This window comes from Falco cherrug, chromosome 4 (assembly GCF_023634085.1).
Source record: "Falco cherrug isolate bFalChe1 chromosome 4, bFalChe1.pri, whole genome shotgun sequence".
In the NCBI taxonomy this organism is placed as follows: domain Eukaryota; kingdom Metazoa; phylum Chordata; class Aves; order Falconiformes; family Falconidae; genus Falco; species Falco cherrug.
In genome coordinates this window covers 9,443,174-9,465,403 of record NC_073700.1, presented here as the reverse complement: position 1 = coordinate 9,465,403, position 22,230 = coordinate 9,443,174, and the positions used below count along the sequence as shown (strand labels likewise).

General features: G+C 40.0%; 1 protein-coding gene across 4 annotated transcripts in view; it reads left to right on the top strand.

Moving 5' to 3' along the window:
* ERC2 (ELKS/RAB6-interacting/CAST family member 2) overlaps positions 1-22,230 on the top strand; it is a 521,548-nt gene that overhangs the window by 495,373 nt on the left and 3,945 nt on the right. The gene's annotated exons all lie outside the window — the stretch shown is intronic.

Below are 22,230 nucleotides of genomic sequence, written 5' to 3'. Positions count from 1 at the left end.
CTTCCTTGTTTTCTGGTCTTTGAATTCCTCCACGCAAAACTCTACTTGACACAGCATTACTCCAGAATTAATTTCACTGCCTTTGCCTAGCAACACAAATACGTTTTACACTTTCCAGGCTTCTCCTGTTAACTTCTAAAGCTGATTGTTGTCACTGGTATATCTTTGTTTGCTATTTATTTGTTACTAGGTGTCATGGCTCTGGACAGGCTCCCCTGGCTGGATGCTCCCCAAGTGCTGTCTTTAGGTCCTGCCATGCTGGAGCTGTGCTCTCTCAATCTTTCTGGCTTTGAGCAGAATGCAGGACTGCCCTTGGCTCAGGGCTGTTGTGCACCTTCTCAGGACATGCTCTCCTAGTTGCTCAGACCTTCTGTCTGTTGCTTACGCTTGTATTCATGCTGGATCTCCAGGAGGATCCTCATACTTTCCCAAAGCTCAAACCTTTGCACTGTTCTTCTTCAGACTGAGATAGAAATTTTCGCTTTGAACTTTTGACACTGCAGGAAATGTACTGAATCCAAAACAAAGAAAAATCTTTATGTCCTTGCATCATTTTCTTCTTGCGTTAGGCACAGCCCTTCTGGAGAGGGGCACAGTACCTCTTCGGAAACTTGCAGCCTGTTTCTTGCTGCCAGTCAACTCCCCTTCACCTTTGCCATTACACAGTAAGGAAAGTTTATTCGTTGGCCCGAAGCCCATGCCTTTGTTCATCTCTCTCCTACTTTTTTCCTCATCTGTCTTCTTGATCCACCCTATCTTCACGGCTCTTAAAAACAGCGTTTAATACTGTGCTCCCTTCGGATTACCCCAGGAGGGTGGTTCTGCCTTCTCAAGCAATCCTTAGCAAACTTGCTGCCCAGCTCAGCACATTCTTGAAGTGTTAGCAACATCTCTGCTTGTTCTGTAGTTTCTCTGAAACAGAAGGTGCCAGAGGACAGTGTCCTCATCAGATTTACTTGGTGCGTGAAATGGAGGGGAAAGAGTGAGGACATGATTCACAGCTTGCCATTAACAGGGGCTGCTGCGGAGATAAAGCGCAGCTGGTGGGCAGGATCAGGCTGTGGGGCACAGCACAGGTTTGCCACTGCCTGTCCTAGGCTCTGCAGGAGTCAGCATCGCTGTTCTTCCCAGTGGCATCTGTCCCGTGTTCCATCCTGAGTCACAGGCCCACAGGCGCTGCTTCCCGCAGCGCTGCGAGAGGCCTGGTCCTGCGCCCCGGTGGCTGCTCTCTGCTCAGGTGAGGGAGCAGCTCTCCAGCTGTCTGCCTGTGCCGGACCCTCCACACCTCGGGCGCTGCTGGAGACCCCGGGGATGGGCTAAACTCCAGCATCTTACTGGATGTGTGGGACAGCTGCTTCTGGCAGCGCTCAGGATGACTCACAACAAAAAAAAGTGGCAGCAGGAGGTAAGTCCATGCTGGAGTCAGTGCTGGCTGCTTGGTAGAAACGTGTGCTCTTGGAACCACACCTCAGATTTGTCATTCAAGAGCTACCGCCAACACATGCTGCGCCCAGCCGATGCCGGTGGTGGTGGAAGCCCCTGGCTGCACGCCCTCCTCTTGCTGCCTGCTCACCCACGGCCTCAGAGGCTGTCACCCAGCCCACACACTCGCACCCAGACAGTTTTCAACAGGGACTCCGTGGCACAAACCTGTGAGAGAGCCCGTGCTCACAGGGCTGCAGGAGCTAGTGCTTATGTTGGTCCTCAGCATATATATTTCCTTGAGAAAGTCAATGCTTTTCATTCATAAATGAAATGCTACTATAGAATGTCCCAGGGTGGGACTGCATAAGATACAAGTGATTCCTAGTTGTGTTGATTTTTAACGTGTTGTGTAAAACAAACGTGAGGTTGTTCCTTATTTGTTCTGTCTGTGGACAAAAAGAAGTCATTTGGCTGAGGATGGCTTTTTAGTGCTTATGCCTCTGCTATGCACACATTCATGAATCACAGTCTGTATTGGGAAATACTAGCTTGGTGAAGCGAAACATTTAAAATTAATAATAGATACCAAAGAATTTATATTTTAAAAAAATAATATCAAAAGCAGGAAAGGACACGACCTTCTTATGTCAGTAATGGTTTTTGTTATTGTAGGAATGAGAGGCTTAATTCCTGGAAGTGCTAGAGTGTTTTTGATTGGCTGTGTCCTTCATAGTAGTCTGTTTGTTATCTCAACTTTTTTTCTGAAAATGGAATTCAGATTTCTAGCCAAAAACATAGTAAATTTTACTTTGCATTGAGGTTATATAACAGATGGTGAGTTAAATGCACTTGGTGTTTCAAAATGATTTGATGACTCATAAAACTGAATAACACTTTTTCCACAGATTATGTTTTGATTCTATCTAGGGATGAATAAAACTGTTGAATTAAAGAAAACCCCATCTAAAATATTAAGCAGGTATTTGCATTGTGAAAACCTGTTGGGAATATTTTAATTTTTTTTAATTAATTTACCTGTGGCTTGTCTTGTAGTATGAAGTACTCAAAATCTCAGAGGAGAACAATGTGCAATTCCTGAAATGTTTAAGGAATAACTATAGTTTAGTCAACACTGAAACTGCAAATGAAACTTTCAAGTACCTGGAGAGTTCAACTATTGTATGTTTTAACTGACACCAACTTACAAAGTATCTCTGTTAAAAAACCTGCTGTTTTCTCATGTATTTGAAATCAGTGGGAGTCAGGTTCCTTTGGAAATACTTTAGAGGGCCTATCAGAAAATTAGGTTTCTAGCTCATTGAACATCTGTCCCCAATACTTGTGTGATGGACGATCTTACAAGGTGTGAGTCGTGTTGGAAGTTTTGAACCATGGTTTCTGCTGGTACGATCCATCTTTTTTTTGGACATTCTAATAGGTGCCCTTAGCTGCTTCTGCACCTACGTTAGAAGTAGGTAATGTCATTGACTCTGTTAATTAGGTCTTAGTAATGCACATGTGGTCTGAACACTCCCTGTTTGTTTGTCCCTGATAGTTCAGTCTGACCTTTTTTAAGAAACAAGACTGGTCATGATAACTCTGCTTGGAGCAGATGAAATTTTCTTAGGCTAAGAGGGAAAAAGAACAGTGTTTGGCATCTCAGCACACATTAATGTATTTGTGAGATCTGGAGAGACACGTGGGGTTATGGACCTGAGTAGTTCTCAGTACCCGAAGGACTGTCTGACTCAAGGGAGCAGACTATTCTCTGACTGGGTGCCTAGAGGATCTGGTAAAGAAAGCGGCCACGAACCAGCATTTGAGTTCAGGTTAGAGATTTTCATTCAGGACAAACTCTATTTATTCAGGCCTAACAGAAAAACTCCATTATCATACCTTACTACTCAGCTGTGGATATATTTATTAAGTTAAAATGCACATTACTATAGAATAAAGCAGGAAACTCAGAACACTTCTATCTAGCAAGTACACAAAAGTATATGATGTATGCAAAGACTATAGAATTTCTAAAGGACTCTTAGGCCTGCTTATGATGTTTACATAGAGAATTTGCCATTCTAGGTGTATCAGTAATATTTGCCTGAAAAAGAAATGCCATGCCTTGGATTTTCTTCCTTTTTTGTGAAGTTATATTTTCTTTCTGCATATCTAGTAGCACAAAGCTTGTTTTTCTACAAGTTGCTGTATTTTCAAAGATAATAGGTAGATGTTAGAGTTCCAGCTTTTCTTCTTGATATTACATGTGTGGCTCTATTTGCATTCTCTCAGCTCATGTTTTCTCAGATGCAGAAAATTATGTAATTAGTTGTGGGGTCTCATACCATCATTTCAGAGATGTTTCCCATTTAAATTAAAGGCCTGTTCTTCTACCCAATCAGTAATTGTCTAGATCTTTTAAGATCTCCTTCAGCTTGATTTAATTGTTAAACATTAATTTAGTGGGGAAAAGGCTTCAAAGGGGAAAAAAAGAACTGCTGGAGGGGCAAAATATTAATAGGTGCTTAAAAGCAAACCAGTAATTCTTCCCTTTCTAAGCTTGCAGACCTTGAGGCCTAGCAGAAAAGAAACAATTGACTGTATTACAGGATTATATAGGTTTCATTGACTTAAAATGAACTGAAAGCAGCTGTAGGGAGATTTACCTCCAGTCTTTATTATTAGCCATATGAGGCAGAAAGAAAAACAATGTTTTGTTTGAATCAGAAAATACAATTTTCAATGGTGGTTTAGAAAAGGTTAGATAAAGAGAGCATTACTTTTCAATAGGGAAAAAGGTGAATCAAAAAATTCTGTTTTGCCAGCATTATATACCATATGAAAGATTTCAGCCAACAGCAAAAGAGGCTATCTTATACTTGTAGGGTCTTTGTTTTCTTTCATTTCTGATGGATAATCTTTGACTTTAGTACACTTGATATATCTTTTACTTACTAATGGCAATAATACTTCACTCCTTTGAATACTTCTACCATGCAAATTGAGATAAAGATCAAAAAATTGTTGCTTTTTTTTTTTTTTACAAAGAAAATCCTTCTAAAGTCTGCATCTCATGGAAAAATACATTGGTACAGGTTTCCCTTTAAGATTTCTGCCCTTGGTTGTTAAAAATTCTAATGAAGAAAGAACCAAGGAGTTTTTCTGAAAAAAAAAAAAACCAAAAAAAAAAAGTTCAGGATGCAAAATCAGTAAAGGTCCAGAATAATTCCTTACCATGAAATTTTAAAAACAGTTAGGATTATTTTACCTACCATAGGCTTTTCTGGAAACCATACATGTCATTAAAATGCAGGTAACAGCAGTAATTTTGTGATTTTTCTATGCTCAATTACTTTTGTAAATCAGATTGTTGCTTTAATTCCAGTGATGTGCTGAGAATGGGAACTACTCACTCTCATACGCAGATAAAAGCGCACTGTTGTGCTACAATGTTGGGTGATAAGGCATCAGTAAATATACACATCAACATGGATAGAAACGGATGCAATAAGATATAACTATTTCAGAAAATACCAAACTTTCTGTTGTATTAGGATTTCTGGTACTAGTTTCGTACTTCTTGTAACTTACCTTTGTCCAAGGTGGCTATATGTAGTAACGTATTTTGTTAGGCTGTGTTACTGAATAGATTTTGCAATACATCATAGACTATTTTTTTCTTCTAGGTTGTTCAATGAAGTGCTTTGATATAAATGTGTCCACAACCGCACTCATTATGATGCAGGATGGAATGACATGATTCTGAATGTTATATTAGCTGTATATTGCTTCGGCATTGCAGTAGCAACATTTCAGCAGAGCCGAACTGTGCTTCAGAGATGTGAAAAAATAAACTGAAAAAAGTATCTATGGACATAGTAGAAAATCTGGAATGAAATTCTCACCAATAGTCAAAAATTGTTCTTAACCTATAGACCAGCTGCCCCATAGTCCATTTTTGACTGGTGTAACAATGAAGCACTCTCCAACTACCTGACTACCTGAAAGGAGGTTATAGCGAGGCGGGTGCTGGTCTCTTCTCCCAAGTAACAAGCAATAGGACAAGAGGGAACAGCTTCAAGTTGTGCCGGGGTAGGTTTAAGTTGGATGTTGGGAAATTTACAATATAGGAAAAATTTCTTCACCAAAAGGGTGGTCAAGCACTGGAACAAGCTGCCCAGGGAAGTGGTTGAGTCACCACCCCTGCAGGTGTTTAAAAGATGTGTAGACGTGCACTTAGGGACATGGTTAGTGGTGGACTTGGCAGTGCTAGTTAATGAGTGGACTCGATGATCTTAAAGGTCTTTTCCAACCCAAATGTTTCTATGATTCCAAGATTCTGGGATAAGGAAGGACAATTTTGTGTAGCTATGAGTGGCAGCTATACCTCTCACCCACTTACCCATAAAGTTCTTTCTTCAAAGGGGAGTCTACAAAGAGATATGTGGCTGATTCTGTCTGCAGCAAGGGAGCTTTGAAGTATATATTGTTGCATTCTGATGCTCTGTGTACGCAGAGGCGGAGTTTTCCCATGTTTCAGAACTGTAACACTCTCATATTCAATTCGTATTTTTTGTGCAATATACACTTTCTCAAACTCTTTTCAGTGGGACAATGACTTTTCAGATGTTATAAATGGTAACTTCTAGAACCTGCAGCACTGTCATCTTAATTATCTATTTTGAGTTTGATGTATTTGTGGAAGAGACGTTTTCAACTCTCTGACATTCACGGGGTCAACATGCCACTGAACTACCAATCTTTTCATTTCTTTTCTTAAGTCATTCACTAAAGGGTTATTTTTCTACAGCACTATAGCAGCTATTGGGAAACACAACCTCAAACCGGTGGACCTCTTTTTTGGATCTTAAGTTACAGAAAGGCTGAATACTTTGTGAAAGTAAACCATTTTTACTTTTTTCAAATTTGTCATCCAGAACAACTATTCACTCTTTTAAAAGGTAAGACATGGTTCTTTATCAACCTGAATTCAGATTACATGTTTTTCAACTTAAAGAAATTGAAAGTGGTGTAGTACAGAAAAAAGCTTAGCATTTACATCTTGCTTTGATCTGTAGGTTGTAAGGGAGTTCTCCAGGTTTAGTAGCTGCTTTTATGATTTTTACAGTTGAGAAAATCTTGATACAGAGAGACTAAAGCAACTTCCCAAGGTCTCAAAAGGAGCCACTAACAAAATTGGGGCTGAACACTGAATTCCTGCCCTGTTGTTCACACCACTTAGATCACAGACTGGGAAGGTGACAGTTGCTCTGGCATTCAGAGGAGTTTCTTTCTGGAATCTCACCCCAAGTTTGCTTCTCCAGCAATAAATCCCAATCTTCCTTATCTCCCATAATTTCCAGTAGGTTCCTCCTCCGTTATGCTACCAGCAGACACTTCTTATTATCAATGTTGCCTTCTAATAAGAAGTCCAGGTACCTGCCACTGTGTGTAGGAAATGGATGCTTTCATTCAGGTTTATGTGTTTCATGCCCAAAAGTATTCACTCCTAATTGAAACTTCCAAAAGATGAGTTCAACAAGGCAATGTGATATATTTGCTCTAAACATGTTGCCAGACTTGCTAAACACCATCCCAAACACTAGCAAGGATGGGAAGTGAAGAGTGGATACAAGTGACCTGAAACACACCTGCATCATTTGCACAAGTACACATATAATTACTTGATACATGCATGCATTAATTGCCTGTCTGGTGTACTTTTAGTTACGTATTCATCTGTTCATCTGCTGAAAAGAACAGAAATACTGAACAAAATGAAACATTTCTAATGAGAAATGTTATTTCACCCACATATTCACAAAAAGAAAACTATCCTGTATGTATTGTGAATTTAGGCTAGTGTTCTTGATGAAGTGGATGCTGTTTGTAGGACAGGAGTAATATCCCTTCTTGGATGTGATTTCCAGTTATTTGTGTGTAGGATGCACAGAATGTTCTGCTTCCTTTGGCAGTGTTCTCTGTTCAGAATTGTGAGGGACATGTTCATTGTGGTGTTGGTGATCAACAGGAGTTATGAATTATTGAGTTATCACGCCTTCCAGGCATTTCAGGGCAGTAACCTATAACAAGAGGAGGCACATTTCCCTAGATTCCCATTTTCATTCAGTGGGTTATTCACTTAACCAGCATTAAATGTAATCCTCTTTGAATCTCAGTGGCCACCTCCTACTCTTTTCCTGTCAGTCTTCATCTCCTGCAAAATCATGAATTCAGCCTTCAAAAGAATAGTAGTTTGGCTAAATCACTGTTTAGCTTTCTGTAAGAAATACAAGAGGGAATTAATGCAAAATAGCTGAAGGTCAGTAGCTCCCAGTATTTTACGTCGTAATTGAAGTATTCACATTTTGTTTCTCTTTCTTTTTCATTTCTTTTTTTCTTTTTCTTCTCTTCTCTCTCTTCCTTTCTTTGCTTTTAATTTTTTTTTCTTCTTTCTCTTTTTTGATCCCCCCCTTTTTTTTTTATTTATTTTTTCTTTTTAAGACTGAAAGGTATTTGTCTCAGTAATATAGCACCATCACCTCTTTTTATGCTGATTTTATTTTAAGACAGGGCAGATCACACTGGTAGCCATTGTGATTTACTGCACATCAGCTTTGCAGAATATAATGGAGCAGGACAGTCTTCTTTTTGATGTTGTTAATCTCTGTTATACTTGTGCCTCTCCTGAAAACTGCACTGTGTCAGAGAGTCTTTTGTAGCCAATGGTGACAGGAAGATCAACAGAGAGAGGTTGCTCCATTAACCTCTGAAGTAATGAAGTTGCATTTCAGGCAGTCAACACTCACCCTGCCAATTTATTATCATTTAAGAGGAAGTGAAACTACTTCAAGCCACTCTAGTGTCCACATTTTGATAAATACACAGATTGCTAATGTCCTAATGCTAACAGTCAGCCTCAAGGGGACCTCTAATGGCATAGGATGCTGTGGCTGTGTGTCTGCTTGGTCTTGCAAAATGATCAGACTTCAGCACCAAAACCCCAGGCTGATCCTATTTATTTCCATACTAAATATGCAGATGTAGTTTTGGTGATGATGCCAGCTTTATCTGTCCATGTGGAAATGCTGAAAGTAGATAAATCATTTGATAAAAGAATTGTGTAAACTTTCAAGGGAACTGAATTCAGATCTTCAGCTCTGCTTTTATTTAACTCTGGTTTCCCAGGGGATACACATTTGTAAGGGGATTACTTTCCATCTTAGAAACGGACATAACCAGAATCTTGGGAACTCATTTAAACCTTCAGTTTGTTAAAATCTTGCAGGATTGTCTGACCTTGAAAGGTTTTCATGACCAATAGTCAAATCCTGTGAGAACAGCTTTCTGAGGAAGCAATAACACTAGTCTCCCCCACCTCAGCAGTAAAACAGGCTTGTAAAAGAAAACACTGCAAAACTGGCATGACCATACCCCCATTCTTCCTGAGTTCTGCTCCTAGGCATGGTCTTTGGCACATATTTTTTCTTGCTAAAGGTAGCGTAATTTACATGTCTGGCTTTCCATAAGTAGTGAAAACACTTTTTATATATAAAAGTCCAGGTGGTTTCATAGCCATATCATACATTCCTTTTCTCCCAGGGTGACATAAATAGTTATTTATCCACAGTATTTCAGAGACACAGAATCAAGGTGGTCAGTTAAGTGCAGTATGTTCCCGCTGGTGCCTTGCCAGATTTCTGATGTATTTGTATTTATGCTGTGGGCCAATTTCTGCCTGCAGATGGGTTGCTGAGTGTTCGCTTCCTGGGACTAGTTTGACATGGCTCCACTGAAATAGTTTGAAAGACTGTCTCTTCCACGGGCTTTGGATGGAACCTTTTAGTGCCTTTAGCCTGCGGAGAGAAAGCACTCAGTAAAGCAGGGGGAATGTTACAAGAGGGTATCGCTTGTGCCCGTTGTGTGAGATGATTCTTTTCTAGCTTCTCCTGTCGATAGTCTGAACTATCCTTCCCTCCCTCCAAGCTGTAACTCTTCTTGCTGTCAAGCAGCTTCTCCAGCTTCCTCCCCTTGTCTTGCCTCTGTGTGAGGAAGGTGGCTGCGTCTCCTTGCTTGGGCTTTTCTTTCTTGAGCAGTGGTGGCTGGACTCTGCAGCCAGTGGCTGATGGTGCAAAGCTCTGCCCAGGGCGGGTGTGATGGCTGTGGCCAGTACGGTTTCCCACCGCTAGCTCTGTACCTAGCAGCCAGCATCCCGAGGGGTGCATCCATGCCACAGGATTCAGAGCGGCGCTGCGTTGCTCTGCTGTTTGCCAGAGCTTGTTACAGACCTGGTGCCAGAATGAGGACCACAAGCATCCCCTGCGTGTGCCCCAAAGCTGCGCTGAGATACGCAGCCTGCAAAGCTTAGTGTATATTCTCCCACTCCCTCTCTCCGTACCCCCATGACAATTTTCCCTGTACTGAGACAACAGGTATCTCGGAACTCTCTTTAGGCAGAGGGGTTTGGAAAGGGCCCCCTACCAGGTTAGAGCACAAGGTTGCTTTTGAGTACCTGGCTTGGCACACAGTGGTTGGCTTTTTCAGCTGTTCTCAGCTGGGAGTGGATTAGAGCTCTGCGCCCAGCTGTGCGCAGCTGCTGGCGGCCGCAGGACGAGCACTGCCGCTGTCTGCACTGCCGGGCAGCGGCACACAGAGGGTTATGGCACTCGACAGCATTCCCAGGAAAATGTTTTGAATACTGGGGGAACAGGATAGGGAATCTCTGCCACCTGCACAGCCGGTGGTGGCTGCAGAGGGCTCAAACTGCCTATGTGTCCGCAGGGTGGTCTTCAGAGTCTCTGCAAAGGTGTGTCGTGGAGGGCTGGAAAAGCTGTCAAGAAATCCGTAGCAACGCTAAAACCAGAGAAACATGGGCAACCCTCTGTGGGCCAGTACTGTTTCAACACTCTTTGCCCTCTCAACCCCTTGCTTAGTCGGCATTACTAGCATTTGTGAAGCAAACGAAACGCGCAGCGCATGTGTACAGAGAAGGAGAGCGGGGGTACATGTTGTGTGGTATCGCAGAAAGATTTTGTTGGCATCTTCATCAGGTTTTCAGGCAGTGAATGTATTTTCATTTAGCACAAAATTAGTTTATATTTTGTATGTGTTTTCAAAAAGGTAAGATAAGATTAGGCAGTACTGAATTATAATTTGTAAATCTATTAGTTCATGTCTGTAGTCTTTTTATGTGATTTAAATGTACAGCGCACTGATCTTAGCTTCTTCCCTTCTATGTTTAGCCAAAGCGAGCTCTTAAAGAATGTGAAATATATTATTTTATTGGCACTGACTCACAACTGAGTCAGTGAACATTTTTGCACTTACAACTAAAGTTGGATTCTAACTTTAAAAAATTTATGACAATTGCTCCTTCTTGTGGCTTGAATGTTGACATATAATTAATTTAGGATTTCTTCTTGAGATTTCCTGTCTAGGTTTGTACCTGTCACAAAAATATCCTTGGAAGTTTATCTAACAGCTGGAACACCACCAGAGTCTATTGAAATTTCGCAAAGAGATTTACTGGGGCCAACAGGAAGCACTCGGAGCAGGATGGCATAAATATGCAGAAAGAGCCCTTTTATTTCAGCTGTTTTAAAGGGTCCCAGTACAGGCTGATAATGGCATAATCCTGAAAAATGCTGACACTGTGTCAGCCAGCAACACCAGCACAGAAGAGGATTCCGCAAGCACGGACTGGCACTTTGTTGAATTATGCACAGAATGGAAATACGTCTCTTGCCTTCCCTCAGTCCCAGCTGCCCTGCAGGTTTCAGCTCATTCCATTGAGAAACCAGATATATTTAATGGGAATTTCCCACGAAATGGTTTTGAAATCTATTTTGTGCCTCTGCAGGATTGAAGGAATTCTGAAAATTCAAAGTCTAGATTGCAGTGACTTGGACTGGGCAGCAAAACGGCAGATGAAATTTCCTTTAGGTAAATGTAAAAGGAAGCGTAAGGGGTAAGCAACCCTAACGCAACATACCAAATGTCAGGATGTAAATTAGCTGTTACTCTTCAGGATGGAGATGTTGGAATTACTGTGAATAGTCCTCAAAAAACTTAGCTTTATTTGCAGCAGTAATCAAAAAGGCAAACAATATTATAAATACGTAGGAGAGAAACAGCCAGCTGAACACAAAGCCATTTTTTAACAGTTTGCCTTTGCTATTCCACATATTTCTAATAAGCCACTGAAAAAGAATAGAGAGCACTGTAAAGGCTAGAAAAAAGGATGATGGGGATGACAGAGATTTCAAATTGTTTCTATGTAAAAAGAGTCTATTGCAATATAATTCTTCAGTCTGGGAAAGAAGTAGAAATATGGGAAGTCTCTAAAATCATTAATAGTCTGAAGGGTGTGAATATGGAATGGCTGGTAAATTTTCCCACAATATGAACACTTAGTGAAATGAGCAGGCAGTGGATTCCAGATATAATACAAGTAATACAAGCAACACTTACTCAAATATCATGTAACTGGTGCCCAGGCTTGCCGTGCCAACTGTGGAGACCACAAGTATAAACGAAATTGGAACAGTGCTAAATGGTTTGGAGATGGTATTGGTCTACTGATGGTTATTAAATGCAATGTTTTGGATTTAGCAGGGAGCCCTGAGCTCTCAAGGGGCACGTGCATTGCGGGGAGCCTGGAGGAGGCATCCCCTGGGGGGAAGGGCAGGCCCTGTTTCCTTCTGCATAGGACAGTGGAAGGTGTGAGTTGCTCCTGATCTACACTTTGAAATTTGGAAGAGAGCTAAATTAGAAATTATTACTGGAACGAGCTGTATTTTCTATGAGCCTACAAAATGATTTGTGATCATTATTGCGTCAGTGCCTAGTGGTGGAAGGTACATACCTTAGGGAATTACAAATAAAATTCCATTTAAATAAATGAAAGTAAAGATCCCCAAACACTCTATTGGGAAAAAATCTGAAAAGGACACGGGTGATCCTCCTCCTTCTCCTTTTTTATGTCCTGTGTTTGTGATCTTGTGACTTGAATGAGAAAATTACTGGGGGGTTTGTTGGTTTTTACATGACTGTTAATGCTGAGTTCCATTAAAAAGCTATTCCTGACTTGATCAATTGCTTTTGATGATAAAACACTTGATAAATTACAGTTAGGTATATGCTACAAAAAATGTCTTGTTCAAAAGCACAAGTTCTTTATATAATGTTCTTTATAGAGCACAGGCCGCTGTGTCTCATGTCCAAAGGGTATACATATGAATACGGAGGTGTACATAACACTGGTGACCTGGGTTATATCTTTTAAGTTCAGATAGAAAATTAGACAAGCCATGCAAGCTTGAGGAAAAAAATATTTAAATGGGGTGGATAATTTTATTCGTATTTAGAATACTTAATGAGAAATAATGGTGTGTTGTCAAATACGGTTTTCTCTTCTTGAATTACAGAGTCCAGTAAGAACAAAGTTTCTGGAAAGTAGCCCTGAAACTATCTTGTCTTTCTTGTAATGTAGTTGTTTCAGTGGAAAAGATTTTTTAAAAAATTATCAGTTTTCTTGCTACGCCCTCTAAAATTAATAAAGCAATGAACAAATTTTGTACTGCTATCATTATTCTTATTTTACAAGTTGTTTCTATGAGTTCAGTTCCTCTCTGGGCTTTACTTTTTCCTCAGTGGGGCTGACATGTGCATGCACAACAAGAGTATCTGCTGGTTTTGTTTTGCTGGTTTTAATTAGCCAACTGTTGTCCTCAAAAATGCTTTTGTGAATTACTCTTCTCGTGTTTTATCTTGTTCCAACCAACAGAACTGCAATATGCAGGTAAAGTAGATGGTGATGATATCACACAATTTCCAGATATAGTCCAATACCACCACTCAGCAATGAGTTGGTCAGAGACTGGCAACAGAGACTGACAGGGTAGTAAAAGCCCTACTGCAGAGAATGGAATAAAAAAGAGTGGGGAGAAATAAAGCTTAAGCAAGCAGAAGAACAGAGAAAAACTAGAGAAGGTCTGTGGGCAGTTGGAGTGGGAGATTGTGAGGGGAAAGAAAAAGGGCATTGGGAAATAGGTGTTCTCTAAAAAAAATACTGTTCAATGTAAGTTGTGATTAATGATGGATTGTAGTGATTATTTTTGCTCATAAACTTACTAGTCTTGTATTGCTAAATGCACTTTAATTGCAATGCAGGATCTTTTTATAAATGCATCAAGTAGAAAATGTTGACCTTGTAATTTTCATCATGAAGTTCATATTTTTAGTTGTATATGTTTACCTGCCATTTGACACTTGCATGGAAGGTCTGAGTATCTCTTTTGGAAATCTAAGCCTCTCATCTTGCTAACTCTTTACAGATTTGCATGCTTTTGAGTTCATATGTGGTTAAATAGATGGTGTTTGGGGACTGGAGGGGGGAGCATGCAGGGGCAAGATTTTGCTTTAACAAGTTGCTTATTGCTATTTCCCTTTATGCAATAGTCATTATTAGTAGTATGCTGATAACTGTGGGTCTTCGATCCGCATGGCATATTAAATGCATGCCCTTAGTAAAAGGATAGCCTGTAAGGTCCCTTTCAGGATAGACTGTTAAGCATGCTCTTAATGTTAGGTGCACATTTAAGTCTCACTTAAGAGTGAAAATTAAAATATATGCTTACCAGAACTGGTCCCTAAGTCTCCCTATCATGCACTGAGAAATGCGTGGGCAGACCTACAATTGTGGGGAGGCTCATAATATTGGGGCCTAAAGTATAAAAAATTATTGCATAATTAGACCACACAAGTTAGATTTCAAAATGCTGCATGTTGCTTGGATGGGTATTTAAAAAATAAGTAGCTGTTGAGCATGTATGGTCATGTTCACACTGCCACACACAGTCACTGTAATGCTTTAGCAGTTCAAGGAGTTTTAAGTGGATCCAGCATTGGTCTTTTACTTCAAATAGACCAAACCTACTAACACTTTCCATAGTTGTATCTCTTTTGTCTTGGCATTAAAAGATGCAACAGTAAATATCACACTTCTTTTTATAAGTAGGTTCATGTCATGAACCATGTAGAATAAAAAAATACTTAGGGTCATTTGGAGGGGAAGAAAGTGTGTCTTGTGTTCTGTAAAACAGGCTTTTAGGATATAACCAAACTCTGAGCTATCCTTCGGCATGCTGATTTATTTTATATTATTATTAATACAACAAACATACCTCACAGTGCCCTCCATAGCACAGGTAGTTTTTAAATATAACTGATAGGGTAACTTTAAAGAGTACAGGGCTATTAACTAGCAGAACAAACTAATGAAATGGCATGTTAATGGTTTACCTAAATTATGAAGTATAGATAGGGACCTACAGCTGTTGGAACAAACATTCAGATCCACAGAGCAATACTCTGAAGCTCATTAGTTTGTTCTCATCTTTAGAAGATTAGCAATCTAAGGGGATTGGAAAAGCAGGCATAAGCCATCAGATGCATATTTATTAATTTTCTTATTATTAATTGGTTAAAAAAAAAAACATAATCCCAGAAAACTTTTGCCAACTTACTGGAGTCATCTGCCCTAAGGACACCATGCTATGCCCAGCACTTCCAAGAAGACTTGTCCTCTCTAGCCAAGAATCCAGCCTTTTCCTAAGGGAAGAACTAGGCACGCACATGAAGTACCTCAAACCTGGACTCAGCCCCCACCACCCCTCCTTCTTCCAACTTGCTCCAGCCTTTGGGTACTTCAAAAGAAGGAGTACAGCCCTTGCATGCATGCTCGTTGGCTGGAATGTTTTTGGATTAAACCTCCTCACCACAACCACCAAACGTGTTCATATTTACTCCGGTACAACATCTAGTAACCAATATGCTTCTAACAACAGTGTGGTGACAGCCACAGTAACTAAAGTTATCCAAGCACAACAGCCAGCCAATTTTAGGTATTAAATATTGACTGACTCTGGTAGGATGCATGAGGTGAAAACCAAGTCATACTCCCTTCAACCAGACAAATATGTATGAGATTTTAAGAATTTCTCTCTAGTCCCAAACTATCAGCAAGTCTAAAAAGATGACAGAAAAAAATAAGTCCTACAAATTCTAGAAATTCTCCTCATCCAGAGAAAATCCACAGCTGTGATCTTACTTGGCTCAGGTGACTCCTCAGAACAGAAAAGAAACACTCTTTCATCACTGGTGGCCAAAGAAAGAGCGTGCTTTGCCTTTGACACCACTTTTGTCCCTCCTAAAGGAGCGGCTGGTCATTCGTGTGGATCAGCAGCAGCACGCGAGCTGGGTGCACCCACAGGGGGCTGCGCCCCAGCCAAACCCCTGCTCCTTCACCCATGAAGAAATGGGAGGGCACCAGGGAAATGCCTGTGGACAGAAAGAACAAAAGATTGCCAACCCCTTCCCTCCCTCAGCTGTGACCTGTCTTTATCATTCTCTGCACATTTAACCTCTTTTGTAAGCTTTAGCTCATTTGGGGCTGAGGACAGTGGTAACGTCTAACAGGCTTGAGAGAGACAAATGTTTCAGATACACAAGCCTTCAGCCAGCTTCCCATTTGCTCCGTATCTACAGACCGGTAACTCCTGGCGGTGATGAATCTGCAGGGATTTACAAAACATGGGAGACAATGCAGTTCTGAAAGGCAAGCAGAACCTCCAGAGCTCAGGGACCACGAGCATCCTCATCGACGTGCAGTAGAAACCTTGCCCTGTTCCCTGGAAAAAGCATAGTCCTTAGGGAGACAGGAGGGGGTATTCTGATTTGTATCTCATATCAGGGTTTATAATTTGCATCAACCCCTCAGTTATATCAGTAATATCTCCTTTCATTAATTTATCTTTCTTGTCCATTTCACAATCCAGTTTTTAAACTCTGAGTGAAATATATTTTATCTTAAACAAATGAAAAAAATAAGAACAGTGGGGAGTGTTGATTTAAATAAGTGGATGTTCATAAGTGAAACTTATCCCAGCTGAGATTTTAGTGGGATTGTTTTTTCTGTTTTCATTTTTCAATTAATTTCTAGAAACAAAGATTTCTCTATCCAGTGAAAATTTTCTCTTTTAAGAGAAAACAGCATCTTGAGGTTTCCTTTTTTAAAAAAAAAATTAAACAAAACATGCAGCAAGTTGCAATTAAATTTCAGTTAACAAAATGCAAAAATACACCCAACCTCCATCTGCCAAAAATAAATAGTTTGCAAAGTAATTTCATATCCCTGACAATGACGACTGTGTTTATGACATATTTCTGGTGCCATATTCCGCTCTCCTATCACTGCCAGCTTGCGTCCAGTATTTAGAAATAAAACAGAAACACATTGAACTTGCTGAACTAGATGTTGCCACACTGCAACTCTAATGGGCTTAGTGACCACAACCTACAGGGGCCAGAATGTGTCAACAGCAAAAGGGCCAACCTCAATCACTGTCTGTGCTTTTACAAAGTTGTTACATGTTTAATTCTTTGCAGCTTAGTTCTCCTGCTGTTTTGGCTGCTCGAAACCAAGGCTCATATATTGCAGCAGCCTTCTCTACCTCATATAATGCCACAAAGGTCCCAGCAGGAGACCTTTCAGTGGAGCAGACAAGCCACAGGCTAGGGCAAACAGGGCATCACAACTTCCTAATAAGATGACTTATTAGATTGGGGGCTTGACACAGCTTTTATTTAACCACTTCTTTCCCCAGCCACCAGAAACACGAACTGTCTGTCTGCTTGGAGCACAGCAAGCGGTATGTGGATTTGCAGCAAGCCGTGCCACATGCATTCACCCAGTCTACGCGCGGGGCATGGTTTGCAATGCTATCTTTAGCAATGCACCAGTAAAACGATTTTGCCCTTCATGTCAGGTTTCCAGCCAACATGATTTTTTTATTATATTAAAGGAACGCCTTCCCACTGGGTCTGTCACTGCCTGTTCAGGACTGGGAGTGGGCTTGTGCGGGGCCGGCAGCGAACGGGTTAAAGGACTGAAAAGGCAGGATCAGTTTCCTGCCTGCACTTGCAATGGCCTAAGGCAGTGCCTGCTGTTCGGGAGTTAGAGAGAGTGCCTTGCCTTGTCCCAGGTGGCAGACAGGCAAACCATGTTATTAAGAAGCAGAGATCGCAAAACCTTGATCTTCAAAAAAGGCCCCTAATTAGTCCCTAGCATGAGAATAAATGGCATTCCACATCAGCAAGGATGAAAAAGGCTCCTTCCAATTTCATTAAGTAATCTCTGCTATTGACAGTTTCTAGGATCACATTGGGAACTCTTGTTTGAACCACTTTACCCAAGAACCCTTCTCTGTCACTTCTGTTTGATTTAAAATACGAAACGAAGCCCTAGCGGTCTCACATGCTGCATCTTAAGGAAGTCATAAAATGCCTTGACAAAGAGCTCCATGCCTTGTGCTGCTGAGTCACTGCTGCCTCCCTGAGCGGCTCCTGGTCTGCTGGAGTCCCTGGAAATTCTTCCATCATCTTCCATGCGCTCCAGCTCAGCCTGTGGAAGAGTGTTAGTCTGAAGCCTTAACGTTTCCCATAACCCTCTTTTTAATTGAGTGTGGAAGTGACAGATTGAAGAATATGTGCTGAGTTTTCTCATATTTCTGAAGAGCTTTGATTTGGACTAGACTTGCTTTATGAAAAGAAGAAGTTTATTAAAGAAAAAAAATAGCTGTCTTTCAACTCATATACTGCTTGTCTCATTTTGATTTATAAACTTTCCCAGTAGAGAAGGCATCCTTGTCCAAATAGTCTCAAGGTTCATAAACTTCATCTAATTTTGTCATATAATTGTACAGTAGTTTTCAAGGACTCTTACTCTCTAGAGGGCTTGAATCCATTTGATTTTATTCATCCCAATGGTATCTGCTTTTATCCCTAAGTCAGATTAACAATTCTGGCATTACAGCAATATGGAAAGTTCATCACACTCATGCAGTGATTCCACCACCAGCTGCAGTTCCTTCTGAAGTTTACTGTAGAATGAATTTAAAGCATAAATAGCAACAAATGGGATAAATAATTTCTTTGCCAGAATTGGAACAAAATTAATTTTGTCTTTATAAATAACTTGTTATACTGATGGTTTTTTGAGCCTTTCAATATTTAATTAAATCACACAGTTCCTGGATCTTTCTTTTAAAATATATTTTACTCATGTATTTACCATTTTTAAGCTGTATGGTAACTATAAATAATTGAAAAAGTAAAAAGAAAAATGGTGCCACTTTTACAATGTAGCTAAGAAGATATTTTCTAGCCTCTAATATATCTCAGAATTGCTTATTCAAAATCAAGAGTTATCACTATCAGGGAGAGTTCATGGTATTATCAAAGAGAGATTTTGTTATTAGGATTTTATAAACTAGGTTTGAGCTATTTATTTTCTGAAAGGATTAGTGCATTGAGAGTAGAGCAGGACACCTTTGCCTAGGCACACCTGAATGTTGTCAGACAGTTGCAGATCTCCCAGGTAACATTTCCTTAAGTGGAATTTTTAGGAATGACTAAAATTTGTTCTCCTGCAAGCAGGGTGTTTACTTTCTGTGTTCAGTGTTCTCCAGATAATGTGCAGTGCTGCACTTACCCTTCGAACCAAGAAACTTCCTTTAGCATTACTTTAACCTGGGGGCTTTATTGATTTGAGATGTAAGAAATTGTATGCCAAAACTTTGGTTATTTTAACTAGTTCTAAACAAGAAAGACTAACATCAGTTTTGACAACAAACAAAACCAGTTTTTGTTCTATCGGTTATGTTTAAAAGATTCCAATTTCAAACCAAACACAACTTGTGGTTATTCTGTCAGATATTTATATAGCCACTGGGGCGCCATAGTTATGCACCGCATACATCATTGTATTTTTAAAATGTACTTAATGAACATTTTTTCTTTTCTGGTAACTACTTCATTGCCTTAAATGAATGCATTCCAATAGAATTTGTAACAAATGAGCACTTTGTGTTTGCATTAATGCCAAACACGTTTAACAAATTTTTAACAAGGAACACTGGCAAAAAGCCAAACTCCTAGAGGGACACTGAAGGAATGCTATAAATTTAAACTAGATTTTACCTTTTCACTCAGCTGCTCAAGTGTCTTAGGTATCTTTGGCGTCTCGGCATTGAACGTTTTCTACGTAGGTTGGATACAACTTTATGTCTTAATTATTTCTCTTTTTGGCCCTCCTTGCTAGAGATTTTCACATCGATATAACAGGCTTTAACAGGTTACTGTATTCTTTTGAAAGCAGAGAGGTGGGTTGTCATTCTTTCCATGAGAGTTAGGCCAGCAGGAAGTAGCAAAAACAGTATTTACTGGTGGGGCTGTAATGACAGAGAAGTCAAAATAGCACATATCGTGCCTTTTTCATACCCTATGTTAAAGGAACTGCATAGCGGCGAGCACTCCAGTAGATCTGCGCTACCTAATATTGTTTCTTGTGCTGAGTTGCAAATATCTGGGCTGTGATCATGTTTGCAACTGTACTTCAGGGGCAGGGGAAAAGCAGCCCACAGTGCTCCCACCGGTCCGAGCTCTGGGCTCACACAGAAGCCACAAACGGATTTTTGGCTGAACCAAACATCTGGGGGGATTCTGCAGTTGTTAGGTTATGCCCACATGGTACATGTCATTACAGACCTTGGGAATCACCTAGTCTGTAATACACGTTCGCATTAAAAGTGTTACAAGTAGCTCCGCAAACCACATGCTTGCTCTTTACTTGTAACTTAATATATTAATTTAATTTTTACTATGTTATTTCAGTTCTAATCAAATGCAGGAACTGCAAAATAATAATACTTAGCACTCACCCAAGACTATTAAGGCACATTACAAACATTAAGCCTTGCAAATTCCTGTGAGGAGCCTGATGTTATCCCTGCTATAGCAAAGAGCATGTTAGGCACAGAAAAATGATACCTTTTTCCTCAAGCACACAATAAGCTAGTGGCAGGGACAGAATTCAGAACAGTACTGTGCCAGGGCTTTCCTTAGTTAATTGTGTCATTCTTTTCATGGTTCTGCACAGACAGAAGTAAAATTTGAGAATGCTTTTTTTTTTCTTCTTCTTTTTTTTTTTTTCCTTTTCATTCATGTCATTTAGATTCCGTTGTTGCAAGAGGCACAGGTGAGTTCCAGGAGGTCACTTGAGAAAGACTTCGTGAGTTATAGCATTTTTTAAATACAGTTTTTCAGTTTAGTTACTTGTTTCCAGGAAATGAAATAATTTCCCATCGTTTGTTGGTACTCTGATCCCAGTAATGATGAATGACTCTAGAGAAGGAAACAAGAATTCATCCTGACAGCTTTTTAAAAGATGTCGCATTATAATGCAGATGCCTTGTTGTAGATTAAGGAGCAGAAATAGCCCTAACAGGTTTTCATTAATGATATCCTTCTCTGCTAACGTTCGGTCAGATACTAATTCCCTGCAATAAAGTGGCTATTCCCTCTCTTTCTGACTCCCTAATTACCATATCAGTTGTTGGCCTTTTATGTAGGTACCATGTGTAACAGGTTAGGAGAGGGCAATTTAAGCCTATGTGAATGGGTATCTGTTTTTGTATCTGGGTGCTTGCTGCAAACATTTGGAAAGCATATGGAGCATAATGGACATTAACCCAGATGTCAAAAATAGCCTGCATTTTACTACTGTTATTAAACAGTTTCCCCTTTAACCCCTTTGTGTTTACCCACTCTCTCCAGCTTGTTTCTGCAAATCACTGCCAAGAGGAAAGGATTGGAGGTAAAAAGTAGTAATCAGGCAGGTGTCTTTATCCAAAGGAAAAACAATCTGAACAAATATTTGTGGGCTACTACACTTTTATATCTTCACATCCTTCTGCTGTTTTCATTGACTGGTATCTAATGGACTGTCAGAGGTGCCAAACTCATAAGACATTAATTTCAGCCGGAGCACTGCTGAATCTCAGGCCCGATGCATGTTACCGAATTTTATTTCTGTTTTAGAGGTTCAGTGACCTGTACCAAGTACAGCATTGAAGAAACAAATATAAATTTAATTTACTCAGCCTTAGTTGGTATTTGACAGCAATATCCTTTTATATATTTATTTGACTGACTTGAGAAATACTTTGCATTTCCTACCTGTGGTGAACAAGTTTTTGTTACACTTCCAATACATATATGGTTTCCTGATGAATGGGTGGGTTGATTAAGCGGGTGGGGTTTACTCGGGGCTTTCATTCTATAGTAAAACCTCTATGAAAATTTGGGGAGCAAGCCGGAGAGGGATTGTATTTTGTGATTTGTTGCTGTTCCTCAAATTGGACACTTTAGTCCGGGTTCTTAATTGTAAGAGCATAAATGAGTGTTAATTGCAAAGGAGCTTCAGCTTGTAAAATATCAAGTGTATTGAAGATTTGCTATGATTATGTTTTAGAGAACCTGTTAAAAAAAATACAGACATTTTTGTGCTATGGTTTCTGGAATGTACTCTCCTTTTAAATGCATACGGTGCTTCCTGTGCCTATGTATCTCTTTGAATAATGATTAAGAAATCCTCAGCACACAAAAAGAATGGGAGCTATGCACAGTTCACGAAACGTAATGCATGCTCTGACTTACAGTTTTCATAAAAAGTTTGCAAAGATTTTATGTGCCAGAACTAGTAACATGATCTACTTTAGGAACTCCTTGGCTTTCCAGCTCTGCAGAAGTCATTTTTCCTCCATTCAAGGGCCAGATCCAAAACCTGTTAAAATCAGTGGGAACCTTTCCACATTTCAGTGGGCTTGGATTAGTCCCGAAGTGTTTTAACCAGAAGAATTGTACCAACCTCCCGTTGGAAAAGTAGAACTATTCACCTAAGTTTGTGTT